A 19,620-nucleotide genomic window follows, 5' to 3' on the forward strand; every position below is an offset into this window, starting at 1 on the left:
AAGACAGAAATAGATTTGTTGACCAAATCATGTGTTCATTTCGCACAGTTTCACTGAGGCTGAGAAGCTGATTGAGAAAACAGACTTTAATCGACCGTGAAGAACTCATCAGTCTGTTTGCTTTTACACAAGCAGCCGTTTAAATCCCACACGGTTTATTTCCTCTATCTGTGGAGCTCACACCCATTAGAAAACATCGACTTGGCATTCTAACAATGAGTGACGCATTATAACAGGTTATGGCGGATATTAATGATTATTACACATTACAGTTGAGGCACAGATCAGAGTTTTAGCTGTTGTGTGATGTGAGTGAAACTCAAGCTGATGATAAACGAGATCAAGCTACATGGAAGTTTCCCAAAGCAAAATTTGAAGATTATTGTTTTAAATGCCATAACGTGTCCCTGAGAGCCAGAGTACTGAATCTCCATTCCCTCCTCCGCCCATTAGCCTTTGCAGGAAGTCTATTATCTCATGAAGGGGTTTTTTAAAAGTATTTTACTGTATTCACTACTTCACCAGCTTGTGTATTGTGATTTTAGCACTTTTTCCATTTAAGTAGAGGTAAAAAAGGCAGTATTATAACACAACAGATCCATTGAGTTCTCGTGAAATGTGTGCCTGATGTTAGGTTTTACTTTTTCAGAAAGGTCAGTGACCAAAGAAAACAAACATGAGTGTATAAAAGAAAGTGCAACAAAAGTAAATCTGGGATTTCAACTCTACAGTGAAAGCAAAGAATAATAATAATAAAGAACAATGAGAGCAAATTCAATTTGTTTAGGCAGACCTGCTTTACAATTCAGCCTCAGCCCAAACAAATTAACGACTGCAAGTCATCCTGAAAAAAACAAAACAATTCACTTGCTTATCAATAATGAGTTTTGAGAGGCTCCACTATCTTGGCAGTCTGTCACATTGGCATTCCTGTACACGTGTTTGAGCTGCACGGGCTCGTCACTGTTGACTGGAATGAGGAAATGAGGCGTGGAGGTGAGAAACGAAGACATCAGCTTTCACACTTTAACCTGAAACAGCCGCCACGTGCATTCTAGCTGCCATTATACACACACACACACACACACACATACATTCTGGACAGCCTAACCTAAACCTTATGCCTGAACTTAACATGACCATTTAATGCCTAACACTAACCTTAACCTAACCACAATTGACGTCTTAACTCTGACCCAGGACCTCAGTAATCACATTTTGTTTCAATAGGACCGAGCTTTGGTCACCATGACGTCAACTGGTCCTGAAGAGGTCTGTGTTGATGCTGGAAAATGAAACAAAACGAATAAACGCACACACACACACACACACACACACACACTTATTCTATTTTTACACATGACAAAGAAGCAACTTAAATCTTGTGCATAAAAATAATAAGCTAAAAATGCATATGCATGAGTCGACACATTTAGATGCATGTGCACACACTCAAATACAAACGTTCCAAATAAACACACACTCACACACACACGCACACACACACACACAAACACACACACACACACACACACTAAATCTGGTCTCTGCAGCCGTTTATGAGTTTTCTAAGAGGTGACGTTTTCTGTGGCTGGCTCCCCTCAAAATCTTTTCCTGTTTTCTGTGGCCGGGGAAGCAAGCAAGTCATCGCTGGTTGTGCTTGTGTGAGAGTGAGTGTGTTTGTGTGAGTTCCCCTTCTCACGAAATCCTGCATCTTTACGGCAGAGGGGATAATCCTCCCTCATCCTCGGTCCTGGCACGTCTCCAGGTCCGGTGCCTGATGAAAAAGCAACAGTGAATTCCAGGCTTTGTTAGCTCACGGATCAGAAGACACGTGTTGTATCATATCTGACATGTCAGCGGCTGATCACCGTTCCACGTCGCTCTCCCCCCTTCTCCCCTTACAACAACAAGGCCTCTTCCCTGCTCTAAACGAGGTATGATGGGTTAATGACGGTTGCGTGCAGACGCCGCTATGCACTCAATAATTACCTCGCTGGCTGTGCCTCCAGGTGTTCAGCAGACAGTTAATGATGTACTGTCTGGGGAAAGGGGGGGGGGGGGGGGGGGGGCAACGGGTGAGACACTGAGCCCCTGCACGTGGGAGAGTGTACGATTTTGCCATCGGCACTGCGACAATTCCATGACACGTGTGCTGCACGAGTACACGATGTCACATAACAGCCTGCGAAATGAAAAAAATGAAAAAGGAGATTTTTTTTATCCAAACTTTAATGGGGAAATTAGATATAATAAAATCTGTGTACCTTATTTGTGGCGTAAAGCTGAAACGCTGTGTGAGTATCAAACCTACATTCTGGAGAAGGGAAAGTTGGTTTGGCTCTTTCAGGGCAACATGTTTTTAGACCAGTTACAATATGACCCCTGTTCTCATAGGTGTGGTTTCGGGCATCTAGTCCGGTGGCCACCTGATCCATTGGCGGTTTACAGAACATGCGAAACTGTCCCCCTCCCCCCCCCCCCCCAGGCTTAATCAAGAACATACATGCAGATCACATGAAAAGGCAAACTGCAAAAGAGAGAGTCTGTTTGGGTTTCAGCTGCACCTGTAGCTCCTGGTAAAGAGAGGCAGTCTCTCTGACAAAACATTTGCATGATCTGTTTCACCCCAGCCCATTGCTGAATGCAGATAGCTTCCAAATAAGGGCTCATGGATTCCTAGAACTGAAAAATTTATAATAGCCCCATTATGGCTATTATACATTTTTCAGTTCTATATAATGGAAATACATCTTGTTACATGTTATATCATGAGCACTTTAATAATTTGCTGCGGTCATTTCCATTTCCCTCTAAATATAACAGGAAATAGAGCCTGGTGTGTGAATAATTGAATAGTTTAAAATACATGCAGCCTAACAGTGCATCAGCCGGGATTTATATTGTATGTTTTCGAGTGTGCACGTGTTAGGGGCAGCTGTGCACATTCATGGATGTGCAGTGACAGTGTTCCCACAACACAGCCGATATAACGCAGACAGTAACCAACAGGTGTGAGTTGGCTCAGTGAGTCGCTATCTTGTCTTTGTCACGCTAACACAGAGGACGTTTCGTGAACTGACAACATCCGGAAGCCCTTCATCTTGAAACAGTCGTCTCGCTCCCTGGGAAGAACTCCCCGCGAGAATGTTGCAGTTATTTGGCAAACTCTCAGCGTCCCATTCCGCATTCACATATCAGTAATGGCTGGACAAATGTGGTGGTTACATACTGGCCCAATCAATCAGTCAACAAAAGAACAGGAAGGGCAAACTCTCCTTCTGTCCACACAAACAAATCAACCATTTGCATACAAGACCCTTTACCTTCTCATGTGATAGAAAGTTCTGACTCTCTTCCATGGTTGACCACGATTTACCAAATAAAAGTTGGATTTGTGTGTTTGACTCGTTCAAACACCCATTGTGTCTTGGAGACGTCTGCTATAAGGGAGCTACCTTGGTTCATATTATTCTCCCTATACATGCAGACACCTGGTGACACCATTATGATCATTCCAAAAGGGAAACACCTTTGTTGAGATTACATACTAGGTCAATGCAAATTGGTGAAATGAAGGGGCTCAACGTGATAGTCGTCATCGTCGGGGAAATTTGCGTAACTTTAATGTAAAAAACGTCCAAACAATTGTGTGATAGGATGTCGGGAAAGACAATCAGCTTTGCGAATAAATATCAACAGAGACAGGTCCTGGAACAGATCCTAGCCAGCAGGTCATTAAACTGGCCACTTTAGGAGAATGGGTGAATAATCGAAGGTTGAGTTATCTCTTGTTTCTCCAATTTGCTTCATGTTTAGTGTGAAAACATGCCTGTCTGAAGTAGCTGTAGTTGTAGTAATAGTAGTACTAGTTGGTGTTATTGTGGAATCAGACATGTCTTACCTCATTCAATGTGTTTTGAAAGTGAGGACAGATGGGGGGAGAAAAGCTGAAGTGGCAAAAACAAAGGAACAACATTGAGAAATGAATTCTGTTCAGTTTTGTCCTTATTGTGGGGAAAGCATCACCAAGTTATCGTCATTCTGCATGTTTCCTTCTTTGTATCAGAACAATAGTTCAGAGGTTCACAGAAGAGACATTTACTCCAATGCCAGTTTGGGTGCGTCCCAAAATCTACACCATCTCTGGACCCAGCTGCCTCCTCTTTATCAGATGATAGACAGTGGGACAGAAGAGATCAGAATTCACAAGATACAAACTGAAGGAGGCGGAAACACCATTTGCACAAATTCTGTTATTACCCGTTTAAAATATAAATAGGACATTTTCAAACAACGTGTTTTAATTCCTCTTTCACTGTATAACACACAATTATCATCACTACAAGTTTTTTTTCTCTTGAGGGATGGATGTCGTCTATCTGGAGTGACTTTTGTTCTCAACCTTGGGAAACGTGGTGCAGCATGGGAGCCTGTGTTCTCTCTTTTCTTAATCCCCTCTCTCGTTCTCGCTGCGCTTCGGCTGAGCACCGTCACCACTTAACTAATTGTGCTGGGAAAAAGGTGTTCCAGGAGGAGGTTGATACTTCTGCTTTAGTTATTTAAAACCTTCCCAAGTGAAGACGCAGGTTTTCTTTAAGAGGGACTCTGCAGGTAACAGGGCTAAGAAGTGTATATGCTAGCAGCTCTAGAAGAATTTACTGCGTTATGTGCTCTAAGTTAAATGCTTACGTCAGTGTGCTCACATGTTCACAGCCCCAGGTTTGACATGTTCCTGTGAATATTTTCCTATGTTCACCACCTTCGAACTTCTGAGTACGACCATAGGCTGTTTATAAAGATGGACGACATGATGGCTCCACAAAAGTGAAGCTAAAGTGTGTCACTAGCAACAGTGTTTTCAAGAAATTAATCACGATTGTTCATTTTTCAGTTCAGTTTGGTTTAATCTTAATTGACTGCATCATGATTTCTATTGCACTGACTCCAAATGATGTCGCCTTTGCAAGACGACGGCCTTTGAATTTTGGCTTGATTTCTACATTGTCCATACAGTTCATGTGTACAAGTATGTTTGCCAAAATATATAAAAAAAAAAAATATAGCTGATGATGGTGTGTATGTATAATTCTCAACAGACCCCATTTTTTAACGTTGTGTGCAGCCAAACAGATTGACAGACCGTTAATGATATTTAATGTAGTAACAGCACGTTCTCTGTATTCACTTTATAAATCTGTTCCATGTGAGCGAGCGGACTGAATGAAACACTTTGTTTTAAACTCCCTACTGTACATATGAAATCAATTAAGTGTTCTCTAAGTCGCCTCACACACTTGAACCCCGTGTTTCAAAGAGCCGTCACTCTTCTTCTGTCCCTGCTCGGATTGTTTTTTGAAAGGGTTTGGACACAAGGTCGTGACTCGCAGGTTTCGTGGGCCGGTGCTGCAGCAGCGGTCTCACCGCCGGCCACGGTATTTTTCCATGAGGTCTGAGGGACGGAAGGAGCCGAAGCTTTGTAGAACAGATGTTCCTGCTCAGCTCGAAACCAAATTACGCAGGCGAGCTCACAGCCACGGGGCCAGAGCTGCACGTGTGCTGATTGAATGGCAGAGGGGGCAACACGGGCAGATCAGGCTCAATAAAGCCGCCACATCACGAAATCTGGTCAGCCTTTGAGGCCTGAAGATGAAAGGGGTATTGACATCGCTACGGAGACTAAAGGGAGAACTGGAGGCTTTGGTCTGGGTTCCCGCCTCAGCCGTCTGGACGTGTCAGTGAGTTCTCATGAAAACCAGAGACTGCGTGTTGTCATGGTTTTGATTTCACTGTATGAAACAGCAGCCTGCAGCTGGATGGAACAATAAGAACCCAAGCAGAGATTTGACCATTTGACCTTTAGCAGTCAAATGCATCTGCTACAGCAATGACAACAAGTAGCACTGATTCTGGAGACTATGTCCTCATTTACCATGCAGGGTGTAATTTTCTAAAACACTAAATTGTGTAATCTCCACTGAGGAGGTTATGAGTTTCTCCTGTTGACTGATCAAAACCAAAAAGCCCCCTTTTGCCACCACATCCCTTTTTCGCATGAGATACAGCTGGACTATTATCTAGATTGGCACCAGATTTCACCTGTTTTGTCTTGCTGCATATACCCCACACATAAGCTCATAAGAGTTAAAAAATTGGGAAACATGATATCTCTGAGTGTTTACTATTTGGTGCCAATTGAATGAAGATTGGGCACTGTTGGGCCTTGGCTAAGGGACATGCTCTGGGTGCCTATGAGTTCTAGTTCAGTTAATTGGTCAGTTGCATTGTCTATAAACTTTATTTTCAACTTTTAAGTCATGTCAACATGTCACCACAATGTTCAAATTTGGTAAACTCCAAACTACAGTTTTTAGGCGTTTTCTCCCATTAAATAGCAGTTTATTTAAACAGCCTTAGTAGGAGAATGTTGTCAGGCCACAACAGCATGTTATCATTAAAGGGTTATTCCATTTTATTAACAACTAGGTCTGTTTGCATGTCTCCTCAGTTGTAGTTCTGACCTTGACTAATAGACACAGCAACTAAAACATCACAAAAATATGCAAATGTTATACTATAAATACATCTTTTAATAAACTCTCAGCACCACAGGGACCTCCTCACATTTGCATAACCTGTAATGCTTCTTTCTCCACCATGGGTCGTTCCCATCGCAGCACGTTCGCCTCTAAATCATGTTATCTTGAGATTCTGGATACAAACATGCTTGAACTCCTTCTCAGACTCATTCAAAGTGTATTTTATTAGATTGTGGTTAGTTTAGTGATTAAATGAAACATTGGTTGCACCTGCAATATCAAAATAAATCAGGCTCCTCATGATAGGAAAGTAGTTGGAAACTTACTGACATTTACAATAACAAAGCTCATGCAACATTTAGCTAGATTAAGTGCTTACATTACTCATAGCTAATATGTCAGTGGAAGCACCTGGCTGAACAATGCCCTGAAGGCAACATCACGCCACTGTCACAATGTAAAAAAGAACCTTCTAACTATAGTGCTGGTAAGCTCTTATGGTGTCAACCACGATCGGCGGTGCAGCGGGATAAGAGCAGATTCATCACATCTGCTAACGAGCTTCCATTTTCCTGTGGGTAGGAATATCTTCAAGACGAAGCGCTTTTTTCCTTCGGTGGCTGCAAATTATCTGGAGAGTCGGGAGGAAGCAGCGTCGTGCACATTCCCAATCACAGATAATGGAGACTGCTGGGCGACATCAATTACACAGGGTTAGGCACATTTCACTGGAATTACCTCACAATGGACTCCAGTCTCCGCCTGGCCTTTGACAGCACACACAGACGGGAGTCAGAGAGAGAGAGAGACACGAGCGTGAGAGTGTAAGAGACGCGATTGCAGCCTCGTCGACGGAAGAACGCTCAAATAAACATGAAGGCTGAGCAGAACAACAAGATCGACTGCGTCAGTGACAGTATTCAACAGCTCGGGACGCCAGGGCCAACTTACTACGCAAAGAAAATGTAAATCTGCTTATGAAACATTCATGTTTTATCAAAGACACGGACAGTGATTACTCTCAAGCTGCTCTGCTTTGCATTGGCTTCAAGGTTCAGTGCTGTCGTCCGACAGGTTGTAAGGGTCACGTTTACTTTTCACCAGGGCCAGTGGCCTCGAGGCTAACTTCCCGTGCATCTCTGGGTGTGGTCCGTGGAACGAGGCCACACCAAAATGCCAGATCTGGGCTGGGCTGCATTGCTGCATGCTCACTGCGGGTTGGTGATGTGACACGGGACAGAGCTTGCCAGTAAGAGGACTCCACTCCTGTTCCTGCTGAACTGAGCCAGTTTTCAGTTCAAACACTGATACCAGTTCAGTAGGCACGGGAGGGCACAGCCCAGACATCATGGGGCCGCGGGTCGGGCAGCGTGCGAGCTGAGAAACCTGGCCATTTCTATAATCCAACAAAGATTAGATTGTAACAAGCAGAGTTAGAACAGTGACATACAAGTTGGGGTCAAATTGTCCTTTAACCCCTGTCCCTCCATTTTTCTACTGTTGCTACACCTGTTTAGCCTGCCTGTCTTTCCTGGACCCCATTTGGGATGTAGGCTATTGGACTGATTCTTTTAATATTCATTACAGATTGGACATGATTAGTTATTCTGAATAAACTGTAGCATGTCTTACTAATCATATTGGTAGCACTAAACTAACTGACGTCACTTAATAACTTCATGATGACGGCAAGAGGAAGTTATTTCTAAAATATGATCATAAATCATTTTTAATTCAAATACGTTTAATATGACTCACTATCTGACTTCTTTGTGACATGATGTCAATTGCTGGGGGAAATTTGTCTGATCAGCATAAACCTTATTGTCTCTCTAGCCCTCTAGAGTTCTTGGAATTTTTTTTTGCGGACCATGTGTTTTATGATGTCCGTTTTGACAGATCGGCTCCAAAATTGAATAATGTGATGATACCCTCCCCAGTAATATCCCAGCCAGGTTTGGTGTAAATCCACCCAGGAGATATTTTGTACACACACACACACACACACACACACACACAGGTTGGGACAATATCCTCATTGCCCAACTATGTCGGTGCGCAGGGTAATGAATAGTGGGATGTACCTGCTAACATTGGCCTACATTCTCATAGCACCCAAGCTTTCAACACATAAGTCCCGGCTGCCATGTGGCACCAGAGAACTGGCACACCGGCCCTGGGCTGACTCAGCCGGGCATGCTCGGACAGGCTTGACATTTAGCACCACATTCCTAAAATCACAGCACAACTCGTGGCATTTAATAAGTCCACAATAAACCCTGGTGAAACTGTCTCAGCGAAACGCTTTCAAACACGCACACAATGATTCTTGCCAGACGCATAAGGTAAGATAGGACAGTTGTTGCTTCAGGCACACAATCAAACACACACAGCCCGCCTCACGTCTGGACCACGTTGCACAGTCGAGATCTGCCTTCGGTCCACAGAACACGTTTAATTCCACACAGGACCTCGATCCTCCGTGTGTCTGTCTTCTCACCTCCCAGCGTCGCTCGCTCCTACCTAATCTCCTCCTCCCTCCTCCTCCTTTCTTCATATCCCAGATCATCAGGTTCATTCCATTCACCGCAACAAATCCCGCTCCGTCGAATCAACTATTTCACCTCAGGCACTGAACTTAGCCACTGTGAACAACACATAGCAGGGATCAATGCTCACCAATTAGCTAAGCTCTGTGCCTTTAGCAAGTGGGTGGCTGGCTTTCTGAGGGAACAGGGACTCACGCAGACCTTTACGTGATCAGTGGTAAAGTTTGGCTTTGCGATGCTGAGGTTCACTCCGGTTTCAAGAGGGCTCATTCATATCGTGTTTCGCTGTGCAGCCAGTCGAGGATCCTCGCGTTTATGAAATCGAAAACGGTCTCCTTGGTTTTTAAATCTAAAATCCAAGAGCTGAAAAGTGATCCATCTGGTAAAACTTGTACATCTGTATGGCTCTCAGATATTCACATTTACACGTTAACGGCTCTGCAGCCTGAAGTTCTTTTGGACATTTCTTAAGGGAGACGGTCTCACGTGTGACAATCTAATTCCACAAGTTGACGTCTTGAAGTCTGCTGAGAGAGATGTATCTGTCTAGCCTCCACCGTTATATATATTTCTTTGACTCCATAGCAACATCCCGTGTCAGATAACTAGAGAAATCAGAGCCACACATCCGCCAGTGGAAACATAGTGAGGCAATCGGGTCATCCGCTGAGCTGTGAAGGAGTGGAAATCCCTGGCAATGTGATTTTTCTTTCTCTTTGTGCATCAAATCACCGTGCCAGGAACCCTCCCCACCACAGCCGGGGCCGGGGCCGGACCCACTCCGCACCTCTCTGCCCTTCCCTGCCCGCTGCCATCTTCGCCAACATCCTCCACACGCAGCTGCAGAGCACCTGTGACCTGAAAGAAAGGGAGACAAAGAAAGACAGAGACACGTTACTCCGTGGAGAGTCCAAACAGGCCCTGTACACATTCACGCTTGAAGTGATCTGATAATAATTCCTGAAACCCCTTGAGCCACTCCCGTGGGCCTGGAATAAAAAATGAGGCAACTTATCTCTGTGACACAGGAAAGAAAGTGGTGGGACAAAGAGGAATGACTCTGCAGACTTCTCTCTTGCACAGATCAGCAGGATGCAGCAGATGTGGAGTCTAGTCGGAACATGCAGGGCCAGCTACCTGGTCGGAGTGTTTAACGCAAGTCGTGGTGCAGGAAGAAACCACTGCTTGTTTGAAATGGCAAGAGCGACGCAAACTGAGGGCCGCTGCTGTAACACTCTCACGGTGAAGTGTCAGCCGAGGGGAACAGGCACCGCACGGAGATTCGTGCTCTTTTAAGCAAATAGTGACCAAACTGTGACGATTCGACATGGTTCTGGTTTGACTGCCATTAAACGAGGGGGGTTTTCGGGTCACAGTGAATTTTCCAATTTGTTTTCCCCCATTGTAGAGGATGTGATGCAGCTGGGTTGGTCACGCAGGAAAAACAAAGTCCAGCTCTTTTTTTTTACCACTTCCTCCTTGTAAGATTAGAAGGTCCAAGGGTATGATTATCTTTTGTTGTTGTTGTTTGTGCCGTTTTTCAGGCCCACCCAGGTGGGAGACAAATAATGACAGGACTGTTGAGCAGTGAGGAGGAAGTTAGAGCTCAAAGGTTTATCCCTGATCACTTTTCATACTTAATTTGAGAGTCAAAATGATTGGTTCATGTCTTGAGAAGCATATCATGTTGTTGTGTATAATTTGTGAGCACAAAGGTATAGTTTGACATTCTTGGGAAATAAGTTCACTGAGTTAAATGAAAGGACCAATGCTCAAATGTGTCCTTTTAAATATGAAGCCAGTTAGCTACTGAGCTAAGGATTTTGTGATGGTGAGACCAAGTGTTTTGTCTTGTGCATTTATTTGATAATCAACTGTGAAGAGGCAGAACGGAAACAAGTGGAGGGAAAGAAGGGAGATGCAGAAAATGGCCACAGCCAGAATTGAACTCTGGACGCTGTGGTTATGTGGCTCATTTCTCTCTTGTCCGAATATTTGTGCTAAGGGAAGCTCACCAGCTGCTTGTTGTATGTTTGTTAATCAGACATAAGAGTTCAATCTCCTATAAGGCAAATAAGGCTTTAATGATAAATCCTGTATGTCGATGGTGCTTTTTTCTCCCCTGATTTCTTACAGCACATATGCCAACGATTAAGTAGCTCCTGTGCCAATGTCAGTAAGGAGTCATGGAACGAGCGATGAGGACAAACTGTACCGATCTATAATCATCACAGCAGGGAGAACGGAGCCCGTCTGAAAGCACCACCATCAGTGCATTTGGCTTCAAATCTCGATAATTACAAAGAAAAATACACAGAGACTGTTCAAAGTCCCACAGGTATTCTTGTCTGCACTTGCATGCATATTAAAAACATGACAGCGTCTCAGTGGCATCAGGGCATCATTTTACAAAGGAAACCGGTGTCAGCGCTGGCGTTGATGTGCAGAGCCACAGTACATGTTGTACAACTGTCCTTTCAGACAGGAGAGCATGCCTGTCCTGTCAGGCAGCGTCTGCCCCTCCCTGCACAGGAATCATGAATAAATATGTTTGTCTAGGTTGTGAGATGTGGAATGTAAAGTTGTGCTTCACGGAGCAGCTGTAGAAAAAGTGGAATGAGGGATGGTTCTGCTTGTGAATGCATGTGTGTGTGTGTGTGTGTGTGTGTGCCCATGTTTGTGTGTGTCTGTGTTTTTGTGGTGTTTCATTTGCATGCTTGAGCTGATGTGAGTTGTGTGTGAAACAAAAGAAGAAAAATGGTGAGCGCAATTCAAAGGGTGTGGTCAGTGTTTGTCTGCAGGGTGTGGAGGCTCAATGGCGATGAATTACTGATCCTGAGGTTGACACACATGCAAGAAAAATCTTTCAAAAAAACCTGAGAGGCTGAATAAGCAGTGCAAGTGAAAGTGTATCTTGATTATGGAGGAATCTTTGGATTGTATCCTCTGTAAAATGTCGAATAATGTTAACATATGAATCCTCGCATTTGATAAGTTTAATGGATTTCCAATTAAATTGCAGTTCAATTATCTGTTGCATACCTCTGCCCAGGCCCACCAGTCCACTTATGAAACCACATTTAAATCACTGGATCTGGATTTGTATTTGACTCGTATAAATATCAGTCCCCTAAACATGTCAAGATGTTTTTTCCACCAACATCCATGAATTATTATTCTCTGAGAAATCAACAAAGATGTGGAAAAACGTGAACTGTGAACAACACATAGCAGGGATCAATGCTCACCAATTAGCTAAGCTCTGTGCCTTTAGCAAGTGGGTGGCTGGCTTTCTGAGGGAACAGGGACTCACGCAGACCTTTACGTGATCAGTGGTAAAGTTTGGCTTTACGATGCTGAGGTTCACTCCGGTTTCAAGAGGGCTCATTCATATCGTGTTTCGCGTGAAAAAAAACGATCTGGATCGTCCCCTAAATTTGATTAATTCTTTCCAGGCCTATCTCGTACCTTACAGGTTGAAAAATGCAACATGTTACAGTTTGAAAGACAGTAAACAATGTTTGACAGACAGACAGACGAGGGTGAAAAATTTCCATAGCATGAGGACAAAATTATATGTGTGTTAACCTACTTGAGTTGAAGGGCTCGTTTGACATCATTTCCATTTATCCATAGCAACTTAACCCTATTTTCATTGTTAATTGTTTGTGGTTTGCGAAAGAATATTGTCACGTCTCCAGTTTGAACATGATATATATCTTGGTGGAACTTTTTCGTACAAATGACGAAAGGTGCGAACAAGTCACCGCATTTAGAAAGCGCATGGTCTGCACTCTCCGATGAATCGAATGACCTCATTCACGCAGGCAAGAGGAACTGCTTGTTGGGCAAAAGACTGAAGCAGAGTCAGAGTGAAAATAACACAAAGCAGAAGTGGCGTTTCCAAAAAAAAGCAAAATGGTAGCAACAAAATTATCTTTATTAACATCGTCATGTTCCCACTCAAATCCACTTTGTTCCTCAGCCCTCCCGCCTTTTTCTTTCTAAGGTGACAAAAGCCGCACACCATTTGCTGAAAAGCCGTTTCTCGTGTTATTCCTCTTTGGGCGGTTGGCAGTGTTTGCACAGGAGACGTTGAGATATACGCGGTGGTGGCCGCGAGCGCAAAGGTTTGCATCGGAACCCAGTCGAGGAGCGCTGGCGTCACCCTGCATCTCACACGCAGGTGCCACCGAGATTTGTCACCCTGCTCAGAAAACACCGGGGAACTGTTGAGAGGCTGAGGGAGAAACTATAGACGGAGCGAAATGTAAGCGTGTGAGAATGTATGTGTTTGAGCGTGAGAAGGAGTGAAACACTGTGAGAGGCAGAAAGGGACATTATTCATAGCAACCATGCATAAACACACGTGAAACCAAACCTTCAGCTGATGCTGTGAGAGTGTCTCTGGTGTGCATGGGTGAGTTTTTCAGTATATGTGAAGGAGTTTTGTTTCATATGTGTATGTGCATTTCTGAATATTGTCACCGGTGGCCCCTCATTATATCCGACATGCATTAGCAAAAATGCAAGTCTAAAGCTCTTATGAAATATGAAACTCTTTAACTCTTCGGAGGAAAGTTTCTGAAAGTTTTCCGGCAGTATGCTCCAACCCAAGTGCTTGTTTGGATGCAAACCTTCACTTTTCATGAGATCAATTCCCATGAAATGCCTTATGTCAATTTTTTCACATATTCAAACAATATGACGTCTCTCTGAATATCTGCCTGCTCTTCACTCCACCTTCGACTGTGGCTGTTCTGAAAACAGCTGTGAACACTCCTGTGTTCTGATGTAGTACGACCAGGCTCTTTTTCAAGTACCCCACCAGCTTTCAGGTGTCAGCCTCAGAATAAGTACATCGAACAGCAACTGAACCCTCTCCTCCTCTACGTATACCATTCTGACGTCAGAGCTGAGGGGCTGCAGCCAACAATATCTGTAACTTTCCGTAACTGACGATCTGACATTCACACCCACTTCACATACCAAATGGCCAGCTGCGCAGGCAGGAGCCGGGTTTTGTTTTTTCATTCTTCATGAATTTGTTTCTGTGGCACTTGTGCTGCCTAACATCGTGAATGCCTCTGAGGAAATATAGTCCAAAAGTGTGCACCGTTATTACAGATCCCCCTTTCTATAGCAGCTTTAATCAGTACGGCCTGTTTGGAGCCCCCCTATCCTCCCCCTTATACAAGAGGAGATGGCCTAGAGACAATATCTTCAACCAATTCCCACATAAAGACCATGCTTGATGAGAGATAGAACAGGAACCAGTCTCCACCAATCACACCTCTTGAAGGTAGCTAAAGACCCCATGAGCATTAAAAAGTCATTACCGGTGTTTGTTGGGTCTGGGCCTCATTATTTCGCTCATTAGATCCCTCAGTCTCGATAAGGCAGCGCTCACATGTGACTGATGAACGAAGTGGGCATTTAAGCAGCAGCTTCTTCACATGTCCCATTAACAATAATCCACTTTGCATAGCATTAATGCAATTTGTTGGGTTTGTAATTCCATGCCAAATCAATAATTGCAAAGCTTTTCTTACAAGTTAAACAGAATGAGACACAAAACTAAAGGGATTTAAGATTTTTCAAAAAGTACTTTGTGATTGTTGCCTATCGGAAGGCAATGACTCACCTCTATTAGGAGCAATGATGAGATGAAAAACTGATCCGGCTCCCAGCACTGACAGGAACGTGATCGATTATAATGCATGAGGGGAAATGGCACAGCTGCATTAAGGCCTGGCCTTGGCTATCTCCGAATCTGATAGTAGCAACTTTCTGAGCTATTAGCTAATAGCTGTGGCTATCCCGATAACAGTCTGACTCAGAGGAGGAGACTCTCAGCAAGAGCCTGAGGAACCGGGAGTTGGAGAACAACGAGGGAGTCAAACACTAAAGAGGCTAAAATGAGGTATAAAGAGATGGGAGATAGGATAACAGAGTGCTCTTGTGTGACGGTGGGTTCGGATGACATACGGATGCATGGAGGAGATAAGCTCAGACACAACAAGATAAAACTCTGCAGGGTTCATCTGAGGACACTGGGATGTGCACAAGCGCTGCGTTGACTCCAATAAATCTTCATACCAGACTGGACTTAACCAACCGCTTCTTATTTCGTGGCACACCCTGAACACAGCGTCCCTGCCAATTTAGTCTGCACCTTGTCTTAAGCACCACCTTGGAGGAAAGGCCTTTTTTGGTTGCCAATATTTTCTCGGTATTATTCTTAAAAGGCATTGCATACAAGTTGTGGAATTAAAGTTTATAAACAAAACATGATACTTGCAGAAGGGGACGGAGATACATCTCACCAGTTAATTCAATTTGAAGAGGAGGGGGGAGTGAAGGAGGGTCCGGGAGAGATTCCTCACCGGTCTATTGAGATGCATTCGTCAGCATGTGGCGTGTGAGAAGGACGAGGAGGAGTTTGCGTGTTTGGATTGTGACCTCTGTAACCGGCAGGCTCCCTCCCACTCCAAGCATGCAATCTCTCCACAAACCGAGGCCTGTTTTTCCACCACACATGGCTTCAATCGAAGGCTACTGCTGCTGCTGCTGTTGCTGCTGCTGTGTCTGCAGCTCGGAGAGGAAAACAACCAGACATAGCTCGACAAACCTGATTATGAAATCAGCGACTGGCAACAGGACTGGCAGGGTCACTGGTGTTCACTGACTTGGCAGATGAAGAAATTATCTCGTGCTTTTATTTCATTTCATGAAAAGTCAGCCTTATTCCTTTCTATGCGCTTTCATCCATGTGTGTGTGTTTATTCGCATGCTTGTGTGTGAACGGGCCTATATTTAAAGTTTCACTCCTGCGCCAACAAGGCAAGCTGTTTACTACTTGGTTGGTCATAAAAAGTAAATATGCATCAGCCGGGGCCTATCAAAGGCTCCTTCATTTGGTCGCTGGCTAAGATGGATTTGGATATGTGCTGTAATTGCCAGGGCTCAGACTGAAATTCTCTGTGGTAGACGCATTGGCCGGGCTGAAAGAGTTGAGGGAAACCATGCTGTCCTGTGCACTTAAACTCTCCGCAGTTGATCAGAGGGGAACCAGCGAACACACAAAGTGCAGGGAAACCATGAGTGAGGAGAAAGAGGAGGATGAGGAGGATGAGGAGGATGTGTGGCTGCACATAGGGCACTGGCACACACATACAACTGCTACAAGCTACTGTGGAGTCACGAAGGTGCACTTATGCAGGAGAACACACAACACAAAGGTATGAAAAAACAATGATGCGTAAGCTCAGGCGCACGCAAACGTGATTGATGAGGGCAAAATTTGCAACCGAGCCCAAATAACCCACATCTGTTCATTGTATCTGAGACAACGCCCATGTCAACATGTTGGACCTATTGTGGAAGAGCTTTAAAGCTGAATCATGTGGAATTTGGCCACTAGGTGGCGGATAGACTCCCGAAGAAAGTAACAGAAAGAAAGCTTTAAGTCTTTATTGCTAATAATTCATAAACTTTTAGTAGTAGGAACAACACATGATGGAGCCAGATTTCCTGTGAAGAAAAATCTTTTATATAATATGAACTTTTTGTCAGCTTTACTCTATCCCCCTGGCTCCAGAGAAAACAGGTCATGAATGCTAAAGGAGTTAATTAACTGTTATTTATTTTTCCTGCCTGAGCCGGTCTTTTTTTGCAAGTTGTAAATGGCTGCTTATGCTTTGATAGTGAAGGATTTGCTGAGAGTTAAGAGAGGCGGCTCTTTAGCTTCTGCGCCATATACAGTAAAAGCTAAATGGCGGATTATTGGTCTGTTTGTCATTCATGCTCTGTTTGTCATTCATGGGCCAGTTCACACTACACAGGGCCCGTTCACACTACACAGTCTTTTGATTGTGCCAAAGTACCACTAAATGCACTTTTATGCCCATATATAAAATCCTCCATATGGTGCTGTCACAGTTGATTGCCCATCAGTATGAAACTTTTAACCCTAACCCTTTTACTTCTTGTCCATGTTTCTTGAGAACCACTTAATGATTTAGCAGACCCAGATAAAACCTTGGAGCATGCTCAAATATTTGAACTATTTGTGCAGAAATGTTCTGTGCACTTGACACTAGGGTTAGTTTATCAAACCAAACTCCTTTTCCAAACAGTGGTGAGATTATGGCTCTCTACAAAACCCCCCACAGTCATGAGTCTGCTGGGAAAAAGTGCTGGTACAGCAGCCTAAAGTCCTGCAGGTGTGTGCGTGTCTGCATGTGTACGCATTTGAGTGGGTGTGTGTCCTTAAGACATGCAGAATTATTTTCACAAAGATCATAATCAAATAGGAATTTTAGGGTTGTTGTACTTTTGTGAAGTTTTTATAGATTTTTGCATTTTCTTTATTGTAATATAATGCCATGTAAATTAACCTTGTGTTAAAAAAAATGTCATTTGACTCTCATACAAAACAAGATTAAACCACCCATGTGAAAGATCTTTGGTAGGTGATAACAAACAAACAGCATTCTGTTCCCCATTACCGTCACCAAAGGATCAATCAATAAACTCCATAACATCACACTGACGGTTTGATCAAATCTGTCGTCTTGTGTATGTCCCCTGAAACTGGAAAGGGATGAGGATGAGCAAAACTAACACAATTTGGAAATGAAATGACTTGCATGAGGGGAATAAGGGAGAAAAGGGCGCGAGTGTGTGTGTGTGTGTGTGTGTGTGTGTGTGTGTGTGTGTGTGTGTGAGAGAGAGAAAAAGGGAGAGAGGTTGCCACTCACCGTGTCCACAGGTCCACTGTTGCCAGTCGGTAGATCTGAGTCACCTCAGAGTTCAGATGAGAATTTGCACAAAGTGGCAGAGTTGACCCTTTGACAAGGACACTACAGACCAATGTACTGTCTGACTGACTAACCATCTGACTGCCTACTGACTGACTGACAACTGCATGACTTCCTGACTATCAACCAAAATCTGCCAACTTTGCCATCTCAGATCCATGAGTCAGTCGGCAGCGCAATCCTCAGAGCCCAGGTCTCCATCTGGGGTCTTCGTGCCAAAGGTGTCCTGTCATGTCCTGCCCTTTCCGGGGGTTGGTTCCCCGGAGGTCGGGGGGTAAAAATGAAGACCTGTGCCTCGTTCCCACAGCCTGCCAGGAGAGGAGTTGAGGCTACTCTGTTCCCATAGAGGTCAGATGTGGAGATGTGGAGTTAACACACCCAGCCAGCTGGCTGGTAACTGCTGCCTGCCTGCCACCGGAGTTGTCCCCCCCCCCCCTCTTCCCCCTCTCCCTACCTCCCCTCCCTGAAAACCTGATAAATCACTCTGGAGACACAGCAGAGCAGCGACCCACTCAGCCTCTCACACACAGCCAGGAGTAACAGTAGAGACAGAGGGAGACTTTTAGGCAGTTGTCCCAAGAGATCCACTGTCCATATGAGAGCCTGAAGCAGCGCTGGCGGTTCTCCCTCCTCCCTCCCTCCCTCTCTCTCCCTCCCTGCCTCTCTTCTTTCATTCCCTCTCTAGGTTTTTTACAGCCTCTGCTGAGAAACTCTTCTTGTGGAAATTGCATTAGCCTTTAGCGGGCGAGGAATGGCTCTTAGTGACTAATGCAATGTTGGGTCTCTCTGTCTTTGTCTTTCTTTCTCCTCTCCCTCTCTTTCTTTCTCTCTGTCTCTCTCCCAAGTGTCTATCAGTTTGACTGTACACGTACACATACACACCTCCTCTCCTTTCCTCTTTGCAGCTTCTTCCTCTGTGAGTTATCCCTTAAAGGGACACTGTCTGTCTTTCCGCCCATTCATGGAGGTGCTGGGCTGCTTTGATGGAGTCCAGATGAAGGATCATATTTCTTGAGGCTGAGAGGCATCGATTGTGTTTCTCTGTTTGCCTTCTGATTGTCTCAAGTGTTTACCTGCCATTACAGAACTAATGGTCCACTGTGCCGCGGAAGGAGACGGGTGGAGAACCAATCAAACAACAAAAATAGATTTAACCCAATAGTTTATGGCAATAATAAGTAATTAACGTTTTTCATGCTTGCAGGCTAGCTGCAAGGTTACGTTGTCCTCTGATTAAAGTACAGTAAGCAGCTAGCGGCGATCAAGCTATCTATTCTTGCACAGCAGCACATACGTAATCTAAACAGCGACACATTTACCATTTGATATCCTATAATGGTCCTTGATTCCAAACAGAGGCAGACATTTTTAGCGAAAATGGTCTGTTGTGCGAGTTACGACAACAGCTATTTGAGCTAATGTTAGCTATAAGACTTGATTGAAAACATGGTCACTGGTTGACACTTTAATGTTTCCAACCGGCCCCGTTTCAAGAGGGGAATCCCGTAAAAATGCTCTTAAATGTGCAGTCGGCTACGTACACGTACATGTGTATGTGCAGAAATACTCGTGCTAAAGCCGCATGTTCAATGTAAAAAGTCAGTTTATGGACCATGAAGGCAGAGCTATAAGAACTGCTTTGTTCTTGTCAGTCTGAAAAACAGACTATTTTATTTGAGAGTTCTGGTTTAAGTATGTTTAGTTTTAAAA

At 44.2% G+C, this 19,620-nt stretch overlaps 1 long non-coding RNA gene across 1 annotated transcript; it reads right to left on the bottom strand.

The window, feature by feature from the left end:
- Positions 1-6,744: 6,744 nt before the first annotated feature.
- LOC133960213 (uncharacterized) lies at positions 6,745-18,301 on the bottom strand. The gene is made up of 2 exons (XR_009921904.1): positions 17,851-18,301; positions 6,745-9,946 (listed from the first exon to the last, which is right to left on the bottom strand). It is a non-coding gene; the product is annotated as an uncharacterized LOC133960213 (long non-coding RNA).
- Between the last annotated feature and the right edge of the window lie 1,319 nt (positions 18,302-19,620).

This window comes from Platichthys flesus, chromosome 9, assembly GCF_949316205.1.
Source record: "Platichthys flesus chromosome 9, fPlaFle2.1, whole genome shotgun sequence".
NCBI classification, from domain to species: Eukaryota; Metazoa; Chordata; class Actinopteri; order Pleuronectiformes; family Pleuronectidae; genus Platichthys; species Platichthys flesus.